This window comes from Arvicanthis niloticus, chromosome 26 (assembly GCF_011762505.2).
Source record: "Arvicanthis niloticus isolate mArvNil1 chromosome 26, mArvNil1.pat.X, whole genome shotgun sequence".
Lineage (NCBI taxonomy): Eukaryota > Metazoa > Chordata > Mammalia > Rodentia > Muridae > Arvicanthis > Arvicanthis niloticus.
Genome location: NC_133434.1, coordinates 20,266,194 through 20,285,354, shown reverse-complemented (window position 1 = coordinate 20,285,354; position 19,161 = coordinate 20,266,194).

Sequence of the window (19,161 nt, the reverse complement as noted above, 5' to 3'; positions counted from 1 at the left end):
AGGATGCTGTCTACAGAAATGTAAAATTTGTTACAGGGATTTGCTCTTGTGATTTTCTGAGGCTGAGGAGCCTCATGATACACTACCTGCTTAGCTGGAGAACCCAGAGAGCCAATCAAGTAATTTCAGTCTGAGTCTGAAGGCACAGAACTGTGTACTAGGCTAGCAAGATGAATATCTCAGCTCAAGCCCAGAAAGCAAAGCCAAGCTCTTTCTGCAGTCTTGGTATTCTATCCTGGCCCTCTGGGATGGGGTAATACCTGCCTATATGGCTGAATTTGACCTTCTCATCTCATCTGATTCAAAACCTGATCTCATCCAGAAACACCCGAAGGACACCCTCAGGAGCACTGCTTCACCAGCAGTTGGGTTCTCCTTAGCTAGCCAAGCCCATACATGAATTCAGCTATCATTCCTCTCTCCCCTGGTGTAAAGCTCAGGTCTTCAATTCTGCTTTAATGGTTCAAGCAACCCTTCCAAAATGTATTTATGATACTAAAACAAAAGAATTTTCAATGATCAATCCTTTCAAACACAGGAGGGGGAAAATAGCTAAGTGAATTATGAATTCTATTCCAATGCTTAGCAGACTGACCTTGTCACATCCTCGTGCTTCTTCCTCTTCCTTTTCCTTTCCTTCCTTTGCTTTCTCATCTGCCTCTCTCTGGTGGCTTGAGTGAGAAATGTGTCCCTGGGCTTATATGTGTTGAATAGTTGGCTTTACTGTCGGTGGTACTGTTTGGGGTTTGGATTATGGAACTTTGTGATGTGGACCCTTGCAGGAGGAAGCAATCACTGGGGCAGGACTCTGACCTTCTAGTCTTGCCCTACTTCCTCTTCTCTCTCTCTCTCTCTCTCTCTCTCTCTCTCTCTCTCTCTCTCTCTCCTCCCTCTCTCTCTCCCTCCCTCCCTCCCTCCCACCTTTCCCTCCTTCTCTCTCTCTTTCTTTTTCTGTGTGTTTTTTGATTTTTGTTTTTGAGACAAGGTCTCACTAGTCTCACTGTGCAGCTCTGTCTGTGGTCACAGCCACAGAAATGTAGCTGATACACCTTTTGTTCCCTCCCTCTGTCCCTCCATTCCTTCCTTCCTTCTTTCCACCTTTCTTTTTAACACCACACCCCACTCCAGCACACATTTATGGGGAACTAACAGTATATCAGATCACTCTTGGCTCCCTGGAGTTAGAACAACCCACGGTTTCCTAGCAATGGGAACAGGGGGATCCAATGTGGTGGTTGGAGCTTTGTAGAGAAAAACAAATGTTGAAGGCATGTGAGTCTTGAGGGGCCAGGACTGAGACATCAGGATGAAAAGAGATAATGACTTTCTCAGTCCAGATAGAAGCATGGCTGGGGTTGGGGAGGGGGAGTAAGGGCATGTGCCTCCTCATGAGATGAGGTCAGAGCAGCAAGGAGGATAACAGCACAATAGAGGGCTGTGTGACCAAGATAGGCCACTACCCCTCCACATAGATCTAGCACATGGGATCTGTGAACTTAAGAGTCAAGTAACAACCTTTGGCAGGCTGAAAGAAACACCGCTTTTAGAGGGCATATTATCTGAAATTGGCTGGAAAAGCTATCTGACTCAAAAAGAAAAGAGATATCTCCTGTGGTGACGGGAAGATCTTGGATAAAGCTGTGCAGAAGGAGAGGAAGACGTATTTCCCCTAATATTTTAACTGTTTATAGAGTCCCCATCCTCCTCTCCCTCCGTCAAATTATAGCTTTTTTACAATTCTATGTATTTTCCTGCAAAGTTCATAATTTTATTTTTTATTTATGACTGAATAAAACTCCATTTTGGGTATGTACCACATAGCCTTCATTCATTCATCTGTTGATAGACAGACTTGTCCCATCCCCTGGCTGCTGTGCATAAAGCACTGCTATGCATGGATGTCTTAGAGTTTTATGGTACACGCCCAGGTAGCATAGCTAGCTTATACAACAGTTCCTCTTATTTTTAAATGTAGGAATGTTTGCCTGCATGTACATCTATGTGGGCATTAGATCCCCTTAAACTGGAGTTACCAATGGTGGCGAGCTGCCATGTGGGTGTTGAGGACCAAACGTGGATCCTCTGCTAGGGCAGCAGTACACTTTACCAGGGTCATCTTTCCATCCCCTCACACAACAGTTCTAGTTTAAGTTTTTTAAATACCCTCCACACAGAGGATACGCCTAATCCTGTAGAGACTTGATGCCCCAAGAAAGGAGGATGTTGGGGGGATGAGGTTGGGGGTGCAAGAAAGAGGCGTGGGTGGGTGAGTGAGCACCCTCTCAGAGGCAAAGAAGAGGGGGAGGGGGTAAAAAACTCTGGGACTGGAGGACCAGGAAGGAGACCAACATTCAGAATGTAAATAAATAAAATCATTTAATAATAATAATAATAATAATAATAATAATAATAATAATAATCCCTTCCACACTAATTTTGTAATGGCTGAACCAGTGCTCACTTTCCAGACAGCATATAAGGAGTCCTCTTACCCAGTGTCCTTGCTGGTGTTTGTTGTCTTTTTTTTTTTTTTTTTTTTTTTTTTCTTGATCATAGGCATTCTGGTTGGAGTGTGGTAGAATCTTAGAGCAGTTTTAATTTGGATTTCCTTGATGTCTAAGGGTATTGAACGCTTTTTAAAAACTACTTATTGGCTATTTGTGTTTACTCTTTCAACAATTGTTCAGCTCAGCAATTTATTTTTTGATTCAGTTGTTTGGGTTTTTTGTTCAGCTCTTTAAGGTCTTGGTAAGTTCTATTAATTCTCTGTTTGGTGTGTAGCTGGCAAAGTCCCCACCCCCACCCCCACCCCATCCTATATACTGTCATTGCACTCGATTGCCTGTTTCCTTTGCTGTACAGAAGCTTTTTAATTTTATGAGATTCTAGTTGGTGATTGTTAACTTCATTGCATGAGCTACCGGAGTCCGTCTCAGAAATCCCTCTCCACGCCTGTATCTTGAAGTGTTTCCTCTACTTTTTTCTTTCGAAGTTTCAGAATGTTGAGTCTGAGTAAGTTCCTTGATGTATTTGAAGTTGATTCTTGTGCAAGGTGAGAGGCGAGAACCTAGTTCCATTCATTTATATGTGGATCTTCTATTTTCTTAACTTCATTTGTTAAAGAGGCTGTCTTTGATCCAATTATTTTGGGGGGAGGATACTAAATTATTTGTTGTGTTTTGGAAAATGTGGTCTAATGTGCCAGGAGGGAGCTCCTCAAGGTGTTCATCTGAGGAGTCACCATCATGTCATCATGTGACAGGCCTAGGAGAAAAGGAAGTTTATTGGGGGAAGGGAACCAGGGAGAAGAGCAGGGACCTGGAAAGGGGTGGAGGCAGAGAAAGGGGACAGAGAAGGACAGAAAGGGAGAAGAGAGAGGAAGAGGCCAGCAGGGAACACATAGGGAAGAGAGAGATTAGGAGATGGGAAGAGGGTTAGAGAGGGAGAGAAGAAGGGAAAAGGGGAGAGAGACACACACACACACACACACAGAGAGAGAGAGAGAGAGAGAGAGAGAGAGAGAGAGAGAGAGAATTGAGAAAGAGGGAGAGGATTGAAAGAGAGAGAGGGGAGCACCTGGCAGGAGGCTATGTCAGCTGTTGGTAGGTAGTTGTTGGGTAGAGCCTAGAAGAATTGCTAACTTTATTTAGTATCTAAAAAATACTAAATTATTTTTAGTTTCTTTGTAAAAAGTCAGGTGGCTATAGCTCTGTGCATCTATGTACTGTGCATCTTTATTCTGTTTTATTGACTTACATGTCTCTGTTGTGTCAATACTGTGCTATTTATTATATTATGGCTCTGTCTTGAAATTGTATGTGGTGATAACTCCAGTGTTATTCTTTTTGTTCAGAATTGACTTGTTATCTGAGGTCTTTTGTAGTTCCAAATGAATTTTAAGATTTCTTTTCTACGTTTTTGAAGAATGGCATAAGAATTTATATGAGAATTGCATTGATCTGTAGATTACTTGTAGTAAAAGAACCATTTTCATAATATTGATTTTTCAAATCTGTGGTTATGTAAAACTCAATATTTTTTCTTTTTTCCCCTCTTTATTTGTTTTTGAGAAAGAATCTCACAATGTAGCCTTGTCTGCTTGCTCTTCTTCCTAAGTGCTGGATTAAGAGTGTTCCACCACACTAGGCTAAAACCTCTCTTCAAAGGATCTTCTTAATTATTCAATGGTACCATGTTTTACTAAAATGTTGACTAGTTACTTTGACTAAGTGCCCAATTATGATACAAACAGATTTACAGAATAGATTGGAGTATGGTTTTTTTCTTCTTCAAGAATTTTTTTTTTATCCTAAAAGTTTTCCTTTATTTTCATGTTTTTTACTGTTTGTTTTATACAGTGTAATTGCTCCATGAGTAAAAGAACAAAAACTGCAGATTACAGAGTGATTAGAGTAATTAGCTTCATCTCCTCAGGGCAGTGTATCTTTATGAAGCATGCTTACTCACGGATGCTCTTTTCTTGCTTTTCTCAGTGGCAACAGGAGAGAGGGCTGTGCTCAGGGACTGGGGAGCCATCGTCTAATCCAGGAGCTGAGTTCATTGTCCTGTGTTTACCTTAGTTCACTCACCCTGCTTTGGGCTGCTGTTGCTTCATGTTTAAAAGGGTGACTAGATGGGATGACTGGCAGAGTCCTCGGGGAACCAGTGGCCTGTGTCTCCTTGTAATTTTAGAAGAGGAAATAGTTCTGAGAATATAATTTTACATCAGTGTCTACTGTGAGACTAGCACTACTGGTATGCAAAATGGCGGACCAATTGAGAGATGGAGTGAAAGACACTGAATTCATATACCAGGGCTAGCCAGTTACTAAGTTCTTTCCAACTGGGAATTGTGATCTCATAGTTCTTTGAAATGTTTCAAAAGGGCTCATTTGTTTTTTGTTTTTAATCATTTTTGGTTCTCACAGGAATAGCACAAAAAAGGGAGAGTTTCTTATTTATTATTTTTTCCAGGCTCCGCAAATGAAGGAACTAAAGAATAAATGTACAGCCTTGGGTCACTCTGCTAGCTGGGACGGAAGGGCTCTCTGACCCTCACTGCCTCTCCTCAGTGCTGCAGCGTTCCCAAGCTCAATAAATATTAACTGCTAAAGAAGGTGGCCTGACACAGGGACTGCATTTTATCACAGTCTGACAGATGAGTAATCCTCGCTGATAAATTCCTTTTCTGCAAAGTCCAAAGTGTTTGGTTGAGCAGTTTGGGGTCATTTGTAAAGTCAAAATAGGTTAGAGGACATGGTGTTTACAAGTTCTCTCAAATCCAAAGTCAGAAATGCTGGAGAGAATATTTTTGCTTTTTATTTTTTTAATGTGCAAAGATATAATAACTAATATAGTAAATTCTCTTTGACCTAAAATGCATCTCCTAAAACTCTTGAACTTTTGACCATTATCGATGATGGTTTATAGCTGCTTATATAAATATATATACACATGTAAAGTGTTATTTGTATGCTTATGGAAAAGATCACTGGACATACATTACTTTTCACTTATTTAATAATCCATAATTGTATGTAAGTAGTTAGTATGGAAATTCCTTGTTACTTTATAGAAGTTTCACATAGGCATAAGAATATTCTAGTGGGAAGGGTTCAGGTCACACTCCAGAAACTCGGAGTTGTTAGCTGCTGTTAGTCACACAGCAGTTGCCATTGTCATTTTAAATGTGTTTATAGCTGTTTCCCTGCTCATCCACTGTAGGAAGTATCTACTGGCATCTGTCTATGAAAGATGACCAATATTCACTTACCTGAGCAGAGGGGCTCACCTGTAATCCCAGTATTGGGGAAACTGAGGCAAGAGGGTTGTTTCAAGATTGAGGTCAGCATGAGCTACAGAGTAAAGCTTTTGTCTCCAAAAAAAGAAAAACAAAACAAACCCCCACACTAAAACCAAAAATGACACCTTCATATTGAAAATTATTCTTTCATATTCTTGATTAGAAATTCTGTCAACACAATAAAAGATCTCTAAGGCAAGATCTTGCTCTCTGATTCACTGATACATGCCATATGTGATACACTGATACCTCAGACAATATACAACACATATGTGTTATACTAACTCATTATGCATTAATTTTATTTATTATTATTATCAAAGTGTGTATATATGTGTGTGTATTTCACCTTCTTCTACTTACTAACTGGAGGCATCATTTTAAATCTGAAGTATTTATCATAGAACACTTTATTGCATTATCTCTAGATTATATTTTTCTCTTTAGTCTTTTAAATGATCTAAAACCACACTTTTATAATATTAGCTAGATTTCTCAAAATTTATTTCCCTGTGAGAATTTTTTTCTACTATCACTTTACTTCTTTGTTTTCTCTTCAAGATCAGTCTCCGTGTGACTACTCCTACTTAGTAGTTCCTTGGATCTTTTTATTTTTAGTTTCCAAAAACAGTCTTGTGTTTTCCAATTACAACTTTTTCATTTTCTTTTTCAAGGCAGAGTCTCACTATGTAGCCCGAGCTGGTATTTACTTTGTAGGCCATGTTGGCTACAACTCACGGTTCTTCTGCCTCCATCTCTGGAGTGCTGGAATTAAAGGCATGAGCTACCACCCCAGGTTGATGAAAACTTTTCACAGCAAACTAATTGTTTAAGACTGCAGCTAGTATAAGTTCCCCTCTGGTCTTAATTAGCATTTTTTTTTTTAGTATTGACTTCAACATTCATTTCTTTAATGAGCTAATAATACACCTACTGGGAATGTGATTTCTTGCTTGAATTATCTCATTCCTTCAAGTCAAGTTGCTGTATTTGAAGTTTTTACTTCTGTACTGTCCTGCTCTTTTTATTTCTTGCTAATAAGTCTGGTGTTCCTTGTTTATTCCTGTGAATGAATTGAAATTAAGCAGACAATTTGATAGAAATAGTTTTGTGGATTCCTCTCCAATTACTTAGGTCTGTTTTTCTCCTTAAATAGAATTACCAACAGGAATCCTATCCAAGATGGTAGAACTTATATACTGTATGATGTCTCTAAAGGGCTCCCAGTGGACACAAAAGTCATTTCAATGAAGGGCAAGAGTATAGAGCAACCAGGAAGGGTAGGGTAAGGACAGCGTGCATCAAAGTAGTCAGATAGTCACACAGACTCTAGTACTAATTCCTAACAGCCTGACACATATATCATACATATTCCTATTATATATACACCAAAATGCCCCCGTGTGTGTGTGTGTGTGTGTGTGTGTGTGTTTGATGGTGCTTTCCTCTATGTTCTCCACTTTATTCTTTGAAATGAGACTTCTCGCTGGCTAGCCAGCCAACCCCAGAAATCTTCCTGTCTCCACCTCTGAGTGCTGGGACTACAGGCATATGTGCTACATGTAGCTGTTTCCATGGGCACTGGAGATTGGAATTCAAGTTCTCATGCTTGTACAGCAGGAACTTTCCAGACTGGGCTGCCTCCTCAGGCCTGCTATGCATCTTAGGAAGAGCTACGAGAAAGATCTGAAGACTCCAAATGAAATGATAGATATAGAAATGATTGCACTTTCTACATGTGCAGAATCACCACACTGTTCCCAATAAATGTGTACAATTGTCAGCTGTCAATTAATGAAGAGCAGCTGTGGAGGAGGTGGAGAGACAGGTTCAACTTGTTTGACTGTTGTCTGAGTTTATCATAGAGGTTTGGGAGTTTCTCCCTGTCTTCTAGTAGGTCGAAAGACCCTTGAAGTAACCCTCTCTGAGCTGACTGCTTGCTTCCTAACAGGCAGTGCCCTGGTTTTTATCCTGAGGGCAAAGTCTCATCTGCCACACTATGTTTACACAGGTCTTGGGAATGGGGCCCAGATGTCCCAAGGCACAGAATCCAGCTCAGTAATGAGGCCACTGATAATTGCCCCACAGCCCATCACAGCATTGTTGACAGAGTGCAGAGCCTTTCTGGGGTCCCTAGGGAAGGCATGGAGCTCATTCTTGTGCCCTGGCCTGCAGCTCCTTCTGTGCTTGCTCATCCACCCATCTCTCCATTTGCCCACTTTGAATTCCCAAAGCTTGCTCTTTGCTGATACCACACTCTCTCCTTTGTGATTGGCATTATCATTTCATTTTCTTTAAAAATATCTTTGGGGCCAGTGAGATGGCTCAGTGGGTAAAGGTGCTTGCCACCAAGCCTGACCAGATGAATTTGAGTCTGGTGATCTCTATGTGCAGGTGGTGACACTGTGTGTGAGCATAGATATAAATCTATACTTCCGAATACATTTACAATGTAAATAAAATTACTCATCCAGTCAGTTCTTTTCGGAAAAATCAGTCTTCCATAAATTATCAGCAAATTTCTGGGGTTAGTGCTTGATTATGTTTTACTCTGTTTATAATTATTAAAAAATAATGTTGATGGACAGTGGCGGTGCAAGGCTTTAATCAAAGTACTCAGGAGGCAGAGGCAGATGGCTCTCTGAGTTCCCAGAGTTCCCAGCCTGCTCTACAGAGGGAGTTCCAGGACAGCAAGGGCTGTACAGAGAAACGCTTTCTTCAAAAACTGAAAAGCAAACAGATAGATAGATAGATAGATAGATAGATAGATAGATAGATAGACAGATAGACAGATAGAAGATAAAACTTTAAAATAAAGAATTTAAAGTGACATTAAGATTATCTTACAGAATTATCTGTTTGTGATTACTAGAGTGTTCTTTGCCCCTTTCCCTGAAATTAGGTGTGACACCCCAATTCTATAGCTGGGTATGAGCACACACTTGTCTTTGGTGCACACTTCTTCTCTAAGAAGTACCAATGAACTCTCAATCCCCAAACACACAAATGGCTTTTCCCCCTCTTTTCTCCTTGCTCTGGGCCTTGAACTCAGTACCTTTCTATTACTAAACATTGTCTTTGAGCCACACCCTAAGCCCATATAATTTAGAGTCTTCTATTTTAGATTCTCATCTTTAAGAGTGTTTAAAGAAATACTTAAAACAAAATGAACTACAAAATGTCCAATTGCACAAAACAGAGCCCTATCCCTGAAATGACCTATGTGCTCAGATGAATAAAGCAAGGTCAGATCTGGGCTGTGGCTGAGGAGCCAGCTCAGTGGTTGACTGCAAGTGGGAAAACTTAGGTTAATTCCTAGTTAAAAAACAATCTGGGCTCTGTCACTCATGAACCTTGAACAAATATTTACAGTTTCTAAACCTCAGTTTTCTGAAGCTTAAAATGACCATAATAATAGTACCCATCATACAGGACAAATTTTATTTATTTAAAATTATTCTTTAACACTGACCCAATCACATAGAAAGGGCCTTGTTGGATATCAGCATTCATTATTGACATCTGCACATAACTACAAAACAGGGCCTCCAGAGACAGCTCAGCAGTTAAAAGCACTGGGTGCTTTCCCAGAGGACCTGTGTTTGAGTCCCAGGAGTCACATGGCAGCTCACAAGTCTGTAACTCCAGTTCCAAGGGATCTGATGTCCTCTGCTGGCCTCCACACTCATTGCATGCACATGGAGACAAATCACTCATAGGCATGAAATAAAAAACAAGAAAATAAGAAAGTTTTAATGACAATTCTGTAATTGACATGTAATTCTCTTGTCTTAAGACATCAGGAAAATTCTGAGTAATATTCATTACGTTCTGGTTCCATCTGGTTGGTCTTTTTGGTACCTTATCATTGCAGGATAACATACACGACAGAAGCTTTCACTTCACCCACTTCTCAGGGTGGAGATCTGTAGCGTGAAGGACATTCCTGTTGCGATTTACCACCACCAGTGTTTAGCTCTAGAGTTATTTCAACCTTGCAAAACTGAAACTCTATACCTTTTAGACTAGATTCCCCCTCCTCTCAGCCCTAGGCAACCATTTCTCTATTGTCTGTTTCTGGAAGCCTGTTTGCTTTATAGACTTGATTTGTGCACAATTTTATGGTATTTTTTCCTTAGTGACTGGCTTATTTCAGGCAGCACAATGTCTGAAGACTCTTACAGCAACTGTGAGAATCTCTTCCCTTTTGAAGACTAAATACTTTTCCATTTTGTACACCTACCTTTGTTCATTTATTTCTCTATCCATTCACACTTGGCAGCTTCTACCTTTAGGCTATTATGGATAATTCTATTAAAATTAGTGTGTAAATATCCATTATTCATTCAAATATACTTTCATGTCTTGGTGTATATATCCTGAGGTAGAACTGTATTATATAGCATGGAATTTTTAAATTCATACTCTTTTTTGTTAGTGTTGTATGATACCTCTGTTTGGGAGATTTACACACCAGGTATCAAGTTTGATTTGTCCTTAGTTTCACAGATAAACATGCTGATACATCTTTTCAAAAAGTAGAGACAAATTTTTTTTTAAGCCAAGCATACAGCCAACCTGGCATATAGCGCTGTAATGAAACCAACTGGATCTGTTCAATTCTCCCAAGACCCTTCCAGGGACAGGGAGACTCTTCTGTGACCTTGTTTTTAGAGATACCCTTTCTGTTAGCTACTAAGAAAAGCTCTGTAAGAACTTACCCTCATTTACTCTGTCAATGAGAGGTCTAACTTCTCCATACCATGCACTTTCATCCAGCAGGTCTGCAAGTGGACTTTGAATGCTCTGAGGCATGCCAGATGTGGGCAAAGCGACAGGAGTACAATTGCACACTAGTCTTGGTCCCCTGGGCCTAAGAAAGCTGAAGTGGCACAGATTAGATTAGGACTAAGATAAAGAAGTCTGGGGTAAATAGTTTTCGCACTGTAGGAAATTTGGAAGAACCCATAGCAAAACAAACTGACCCGTTCCTTGGTCTAGTGTGCAGACATAAGCATTGCCAGTTTGGTAAATACCCTCCTATTAACTGTATAACCACTTGGATTGCTAGCCTCTTGTTCTATCATGACTTTCTTTTTATGACAATAGTACTTGGGATAGTGCAACAGAAATATGTTTCACTAATGAATACTTAGCATTCCAAGGATTTTTTTCTTTACCTTGTGAGAGGGAAACAAAACAAAACAAGATATGAAAACTCTCTGTTGATCTGGTCCTAAGGGCAAGTAAGCTGGATTGCACACACAGAAAATCAGAAAATACACTTGCTGCCACCTAAAGGAAGCATGCTGAAAGTAAAAGAATTGGTTTTTAAAAATAATTTTAAAAATTATTCTTTGATCATCTCATGTATTTTGACCATACTCACCCCTCCTTCCTTCCCCTAAGTCACTGTCAGATTTTTCTTTTAAAAAAAAAATAACCTGCTGAGTCCAATTAATGTTCCCTGTCTAGGCATGGGTGTGGGACCAATCACAGGAGCCTGGTCAACTACCAGAGGCCACACTCCTAAAGGAATCTGACTCTCTGTCTCTTCAAGGCAGCCATCAGCTATCAGGGGCTCCTCAGCCAGGGTTGGGGCTTGTGTGCCCTTCCCAAGTCTGTGCTGAAGTGTTGACTGATTTGATGGGCAGGCAACCACATCTACCCTGAGTTTATAGACATGTCATGTTCAGCCAAGGTCATGTTCAGAAGACACTTGTTTTGGTTTGATTTTTTTTCCTTTTGCTAAAATTCTTTTTTTAAAAAGTTCTTTAAAATTTTTATTTTAATAAGCAGCTAGTATACTCACTGACTTAGACTTTTAACTGACAAAATAGCATACGGTGAAATACGAGTCCATGCCTGTCCTGCCTTCCCCTCCACGGCCTCCTTCTCAAGGCCAATCTCTAGGAGCAGTTTCAGAAATAGTCTGTGTAAACACAAAACTCAGTTTGTGTGTATAAACAACCTTTCCTTGTGAGTTTTACTATGCTAGACTCACAAGTTCGAGTGTGAAATGCACACCCTGACACCTTGCCCACCATGGCCTTTGAATGCCTCCCACAGCTCCTGTGTTTGAATATGATATGTGGCCCCCTGCTGGTGGTACTGTTTTGTGAGTCTGTGGCCCCTTAACCATGGGGTCCGGCAGGTTGATACAAGTCATTGGTAGCAGGCCCTTGAAGCTGATATTAGCTTTGAGTTTCAGCTGTAGCTCTCTTGACTTTCTGTTTGCTGTAGTGGCCAATGTGACCAGTTCCACAGCCATAGACTGACATGCTCCTGCTGCCAAGCTTTCCCCACCATGATGGACCGATGTCCCAGGAAATCATAAGCAAGAATTTGACTTTCTTCCCTTAAGTTGCTGCTGTCAGAAATTTGTTACAGCCAGAGGAAAGCAACCAATGCCTTGTGAGTGAGTCTCTTGTGCTTGTCTGTGCTTTGTTTTCATTGTCTGGCCATACACCATGCCAGCATATTGGGATGATTTATTTGAATAGTGTTTACATCGTATGCTGTTTAACAAGATGTGAACCAGTCTTTTGGTTATTGCTGTCTGTCTGTTTGTTTTGAGGTGTAGTATCTCTCTGTAGCCCAGGATGACTTCAAACTTGTGATTCTCCCATCTCAGCCTCTTTGAGTGCTGGTAATATAAATGGATAGCACTATACCTCACTCAGATATTTATGTTAGCACCATTTTACAACTTCTCCAGTGATAAACATCATGACTTCCTTTGTTCATGATCTTTGCATACAAATAAAAAGACACATACAGGCTATGACTCTAGAATGAAAATTATTGAGATTTTTAAAAATTTCTTCTCCAACTCCAGCTCTCCCTCACTTCTCTTCCCCCCCTTTTTTTCCAGAACAGTTATAAAATATTAAGCCAAAAACAAGAGTTTAGGAGCTGGAGAGATGGCTCAGATGTTAAGAGCACTTGCTGCTCTTCCAGAGGACAGAGTTCATGAAGTTCCTAGCACCTACATCAGGTGTCTCCCAATGGTCTGTAATTCTAGCATCAGGGAATCTGACCCCTCTGGCCTCTAGAACTCCTGCCCTCACAGGCACACACCCTCATGTAGACAGCCACACTCGTGCACGCGTGCACACACACACACACACTTACATATAATTAAAAATAATAAAAATAAATCCTATAAAAATCTAGCCGGGCGGTGTTGGTGCACGCCTTTAATCCCAGCACTTGGGAGGCAGAGGCAGGTGGATTTCTGAGTTTGAGGCTAGCCTGGTCTACAGAGTGAGTTCCAGGACAGCCTGTTTAAAAAAAAAAAAAATCTAATGGTGTCTATCTGCTGTTATTCATCACTGAGGCATCCAGTGTGTTGCAATCATATCTTCTTTATAGAGTCTAACCTAAGATAAAGAGATGTGGAGGTGATGGTCAGGGGGTACATAGCCATAATTAGACAGGAGGAATAAAGTTTTATTTTTAAACTTTGAGATATTACATAGCATGGTGAATAATGAGCAAACATCAAGTGCTTTCACCACAGGAAATAAAGCATTTGATATGCTCATTTTAGGGGGTTTAATCATTCCTCATTGTGTTTTTAAGTCATAATGTTACTTAAATTTGTGTGCTGGTAACTAAGTGTGGATCCTCTGAAGAGCGACAAGTGCTTTTAGGTGCTCTCTAGCCTCATATAACATCATCATGTACTCTATAAATACATACAACTATAACATCAATTTACAATGATAAAAATAGAAAAATTAAAAAGACCGATGTCTATTTCATTCCCCAGTTAATAGTTTGTTAGTTTTATATATTATTTTACAATCACCTCCCCCCCACCCCCAAGAAATTCAACATTTGGCATCATAGTTTCCCGTCAAAGTTGGCAATGCATGAAATAAATATCATTTCTACTCTTCTCCCTAAACATCTTTATTTCACATTTCCACTGTCTTCTGGGGATGTTGCTTGCTAGATATGATAGATATTTCAGCTGCAAGATACATTTCTCTCAGAATTTTGAGAGTGTGTAATTTTGTACTGGTATTGAAGAGTTTGGTGCCAGTGAGATTGCTTACCCTCAAGTAGCATGTGACCAGCTTTTGGTGGTGGTGGTTTGTTTGTTTGTTTGTTTTTATGGAATTTTTGAGGATCTTCTGAGAGCTGAAATCTTAGATGGCATGCTTTAGAGCATGCAGCAGACAATGGTATTAGAGCTTCATGAAGTACATCTTCCCTTGACGGTACAGAACTGCTGAACAAAAGCCTGTCTGTTCTGTGTGGTGCTTCTTAGCTCTTGCTCTGGGAAGAAGCTTGTGACTAGTTCTTTCCAAGAGAAAGAACACGGGCAGAATTGATATACACAATACAAGTTCAAGTGGATTTGGACTGGAGGTGAGCACCAGGGATGCGCCCAGCTCTTGGCATAGCCTTGACTCAGACACCAAGGTTGTGTCTATATAGTCACTCTGTCTTCTGTTTCAGCCCTAGGTCTCATTACTCACCTACTTGGTGACAATTGACCCATGTCTTCACACCCTCTTGTTGCTATTATCTCTGCTAAGTTGCTTCTCATCCATTAGTTTTTCATCTTCTAAATATTTATCAAAATCTTTTCCTGTTATTTTCTCTGTATTTATGAATCTTCCATCCTTTAACTTTTGCTTGGAGGAGCTTGGGTGACTAGAGGAGCACGTTAATTGACCTGAGCTGCTGTGACAAATAAGTATATAAAAGTAGTGCCTCAAAGCAGCAGCAGATTAGGCCTGGAAAGATGGGTCAGTACTTTTTTTTTTTTTTGGTTTTTCGAGACAGAGTTTCTCTGTGTAGCCCTGGCTGTCCTGGAACTCACTCTGTAGACCAGGCTGGCCTTGAACTCAGGAATCCGCCTGCCTCTGCCTCCCAAGTGCTGGGATTAAAGGCGTGCGCCACCACCGCCCGGCTCAGATGGGTCAGTACTTAAGAGCACTGAGATGGTTTGAGTACAAATGACCCTTAGAAGCTCACATATGTGGATACTTGGTCCCCAGCCAATGGAACTCTTTGGAAAGCAGAGAGAGCTGTAGTCTTGTTAGAGGAGGTGTGTCACCACTGGTGGACTTTGAGGTTTCAAAAACACACATCATTCCCAGTGAGTTCTTGATCTGGCTCCTGCTTTTGGATCAGATGTAAGTTCTCAGCTACTGTTCCATCCCCAAGCCTACCTGCCTGCTGCCATACTCCCTGCCATCATGAACATGGACTCACCCTCTGAAACTGTAAGCAGCCATTGAATGTTTTTTTTTTTTTTCTGCCAGTGTAGCAAAAGCTAAAACTTGGAGTTCCAAGAAGAGAAGAGCAATGAATGAGTACAGAGAGACATAGAGACTCTCGGGTTCTTTTCCTGATAAAAGAGAAAAACTTTATTTTACATTTTGGTCTATTTAAAGGACAGAGCAGAGTTACTGAGTCACTGGGAGTGTCAGGCCTCTTTTAGAACTTTGGAGGTCATAGGGCTCAAAGATAACCTCGTAAACACTCTTCCCCGAAAAGCACAGCTACAGGCATTTTTCTTTGGCTATCAGATTGCCCTGAAGTTTCTGTAGAGAAATGAAGGCCAAGGGAAAGCTTAACTGAGTCACAGTTTCTCCTTGAGTTCAGGCTTGCCCTTAAAAGGAGATCTTTTACAGACCATTTGTACAGCAACATTTTTCTATATGTTACCTTTGGTTGTGGGTGTATTAAGACAATAGAAAAGTTGCTAAGTCAGAGCACATACTGCTCTGACCAAGGACCCATGCACTCATGTCTGGAGTCTCACAGACGTTGTTACTGTAGCTACAGGGGATCTGATGCTCGCCTCTGGACTCCAGGAGCATTTGCAGTCAGGCAGACACATTCCACACACAGACAAAGGAGTAAACACCAATTTAAAAATAAAGTAAATTTCTCTCTCTCTTTTCTTCAGCAACAGAAACTTGTTCCTGTATAATTCTGAAAGTAGAAGTGTGAAATCAGTTTTAGTGGTCCAAATCAAGGTGCTGACAAGGCCTCATGCCCTCTGAATCAGCAACCACATGCCCTACAAGAAATAATTTAGGAGGAGGTATTTTAACTCATGGTTTGACACAGCCCATCATAACACAGAAGGCACAGCTGCAGGAGCAGCTCAAGATGGCGGTAGCAGGAGTTAGGAGTTGTGTGCTTCCTAGACCAGAAGCCAGAAGGAGCACTGCAGTGTGGCTGTTACCCTCAAGGCCTACTCCCTAGAGTCTCCTTACCTTGCATTAGCCTGTCTTCTTAAAGGTTTTAGAACATCTCCAAACAATACCACTGTCTGGGACCAAACATTGCTAGGCAGTGGGATACATTTTACACCAATCAATAGCACTTACTTCAGGGGACAGCCCTGCCTTGTGTCTTCCAGTTTCTGGTAGCTGCTGGCATTCCTTGGTTTGTGGCTCCATCACTCCAGTCTTCACAAGAATACTTGTGGTTTTGTATTTCAAATGCACCCAAATAATCTACAATCTCTGAATCTCAAAGCCTTCAACTTCATCTATAAAGGATAGCAAATTAGACAGCACTCACAGGGTCTGCAGACTGAGCTCACACACAACTCTCTGCACTCACAGGGTCTGCAGACTGAGCGCTACACAACTCTGGGCGCTGACTCACCGCTTCCCACAAGAAGACAAAAGCATATGGTCAGTCCACATTTAATATTTTTTCTTTTGTGAGGCAGGATCTTACTATGTAGCATTGGTTGGCCTTGAATTTACTCTCCTCCTGCCTCGGGCTCACACGTACTTGGTTTACAGGCAAATGCCCCACAGTCTGCCTTCCATCGTATTAAGTGGGCTGCATGTCCAAGTTTGCTTCTAGTATCGTTAGAATTCTTTTCTCTCTCTTTATATCTTTGTTCCTTTCTTTATCATTTAAAACTCTCATCCAGCTGGGTTTTATTTCTGAATGAAACTTCTTCTTTATCCCAAGCTCTGATTATTAAGTATTTTATTTTCTCCGTCAAAATAAAAAAAAAAAGTGACTATCTAAAAACAAATCAACATCAAAACCACTGCATTTATTTTCCTAAAACAAATACAAAAAAAAAAAAATTAAAGTAAGGGTTTTTGTGGCTGTTGTTTTGTTTGTTTGTTTTAAATCAATACCACTTTTAAGAAAGTGCCTTTGCTCACTTTGGGTTCTGGCAAATGACTGTTTCTGCTTGAGGAATGGAAAGTCCCTTCTGCATGTCACTCTCATCCGATGACAGCTCCCCGACAGCAAACTGGCGCATTATAGGCACTTAGCATAACTCCTACAGACACACAACAGAGGGAAAGCTGTGTGGGTTTGGAATGGGCACTCTTCCACCCATTCACTCTTCTCAGCCTTCCAAGCAGCAGACTCCAGGGCCTGGCACTGCAGTTCGTGTTCGAGTTGTTAAGACAAAGCCAGCGCAGGCCCTAATCAGACTCCCAGGGCTCAAAGGCCTGGCTGTTCTTCACACTGATTGCCCTTTCCCCTGCTTCTGACACCCCAAACAAATAGCCGATTGCCTTCATGGGCGTTTCTGTGAAGGCTGTGATTAGGGATTGTTCCATTTCCGCCTTCTTCTCACTCTGTGCAGGATAATTTGGAGTATGCCAGGGTGACTGTTTTGTTTCAGAGCACCGTAATTTATTTCTGTTTGGGACCTTCTGTCCGTGAGTCATTTCTGTAGTGGTGCTACGATAAACAGAAGATTTCTAAAAACTTCGGGTGTCAAGCTGGACAATTCTTTTAAAAAATGCATTTATTTGGAGTCTGTGTCTCCACATGTGTGCGGTAGACACATTTCAGGAGTTGATTTTCTCTTTCTGCTGTGTGTGTCCTTGTTGAACTCAGGTCAGTAGGCTTGGTAGGAAGCTCCATAGCCCACTGAGACATTTTGCCAGGCCTTGTGATGGACCCTTGTTTTTTTTGCTAATTTTATTTGTCTCTCTCCCCTCCCCTTGTCTTTCCTCTTCTCTTTCTTTCTCCTTCCATTTCATTTTTTTTCCCTTAGGACAAAGTCTGTTGGGCAATGGTGGCACACACCTTTAGTCCCAGCACTTAGGAGGAAGAGGCAAGTGGATCTCTGAGTTTCAGGTCAGTCTGCTATTTGTCCACGTTGGCTTCAAACTCAGTGGCTCAAGGGATCTTCCTGCCTCAGCTTCTTGAGTACCTGGAAATACAGACAGATACTACTATGACTAGCTTAGCTTTCATCTGAATTGTGACTTTCATTTTATTGAAAGGATGACATAATTTAAATCACCTTGTCAAGTATTCATGTAACAAGTGCCTCTCAGTTTTACAGCACCCCCATGTGTGTATGTGTGTTTGTGTGCATGTTTGTGTGTGTGTGTATGTCTGTCTATCTGTCTCTCCCCCTCCCATCTCTATCGTTCATTTTTATCTAACAGGGTTCTTCTATATAGACCTGGCTGTCCTGAACTCCTAAGCTGGCTTGATCTGGTAGCAGCCCTCCTCCCTCAGCATCCCAAGTGCTGTCACAATAGGTGCCACACACTACTTCTTTTACACATCGGCCACTATTGGTTGGTTTTGTTCTGCAATCCTGAAGTCCCCACCCCTGCTCAGTGACACATGGGCACATGCAGCCATCCTGTCATGGATCTTTTGTCATGGGTGATCTAGTTTGTTACGGATTCTATTCTGTTACTTTCAACATTTCCTACTTCTAGCACCCTCTTGAAATAGAACTCTCTCATGTTTGTCTGGCACCAATTCTTTTCCCTTATGTGTTGTCTCTGATCTGCTCTTTTTGATTTGGAGTATGCCAAAGAGAGACAAGGATGAATCACGTCAAAGCGAAGCGATGGAAGTAAGAAGATGAGAGTAAGGTGCAAGGACAAGCAGAGACTCGTGGAGACATTCTGTCTTCTGTTTCTTTATCTGGCATCTAATACAGACAAGCACATTCAAGTCAGAATTCTAGTCAGTACTTGCCATGTGGATAAGCAGCGTAGCAGTAATGAAAGCTGAGGCTCTAGGTGCCTGTCTTGGATGTCTCTCCTCTGCCCCTTAGACCTCTTGTAAATGCCATAGTGTACCACACTGATGCCTGCTTATACAAAATGTTTGTTTCTGGAAGTAGTAAAAGCAGAGGGGAGCATTTACATTTATAGAGATGAATCCAGACTTAGTTTGATGGCCTTGGATAAAATATAAAACTCTTGCAGTTTTAGCTTTGCCGTAGACAGTGTTTATCTCATTAGTAGTTACCATATAGAGAGGTCTTAGGCTAGTGGCTGGCACATAAAACCACCCAATCAGCAGCAGGAAGCCAAATGAGCTGTGAGGTCAGGGGAGGCTTCCCCACAACCAGAAGAATGAACACCAGCTGC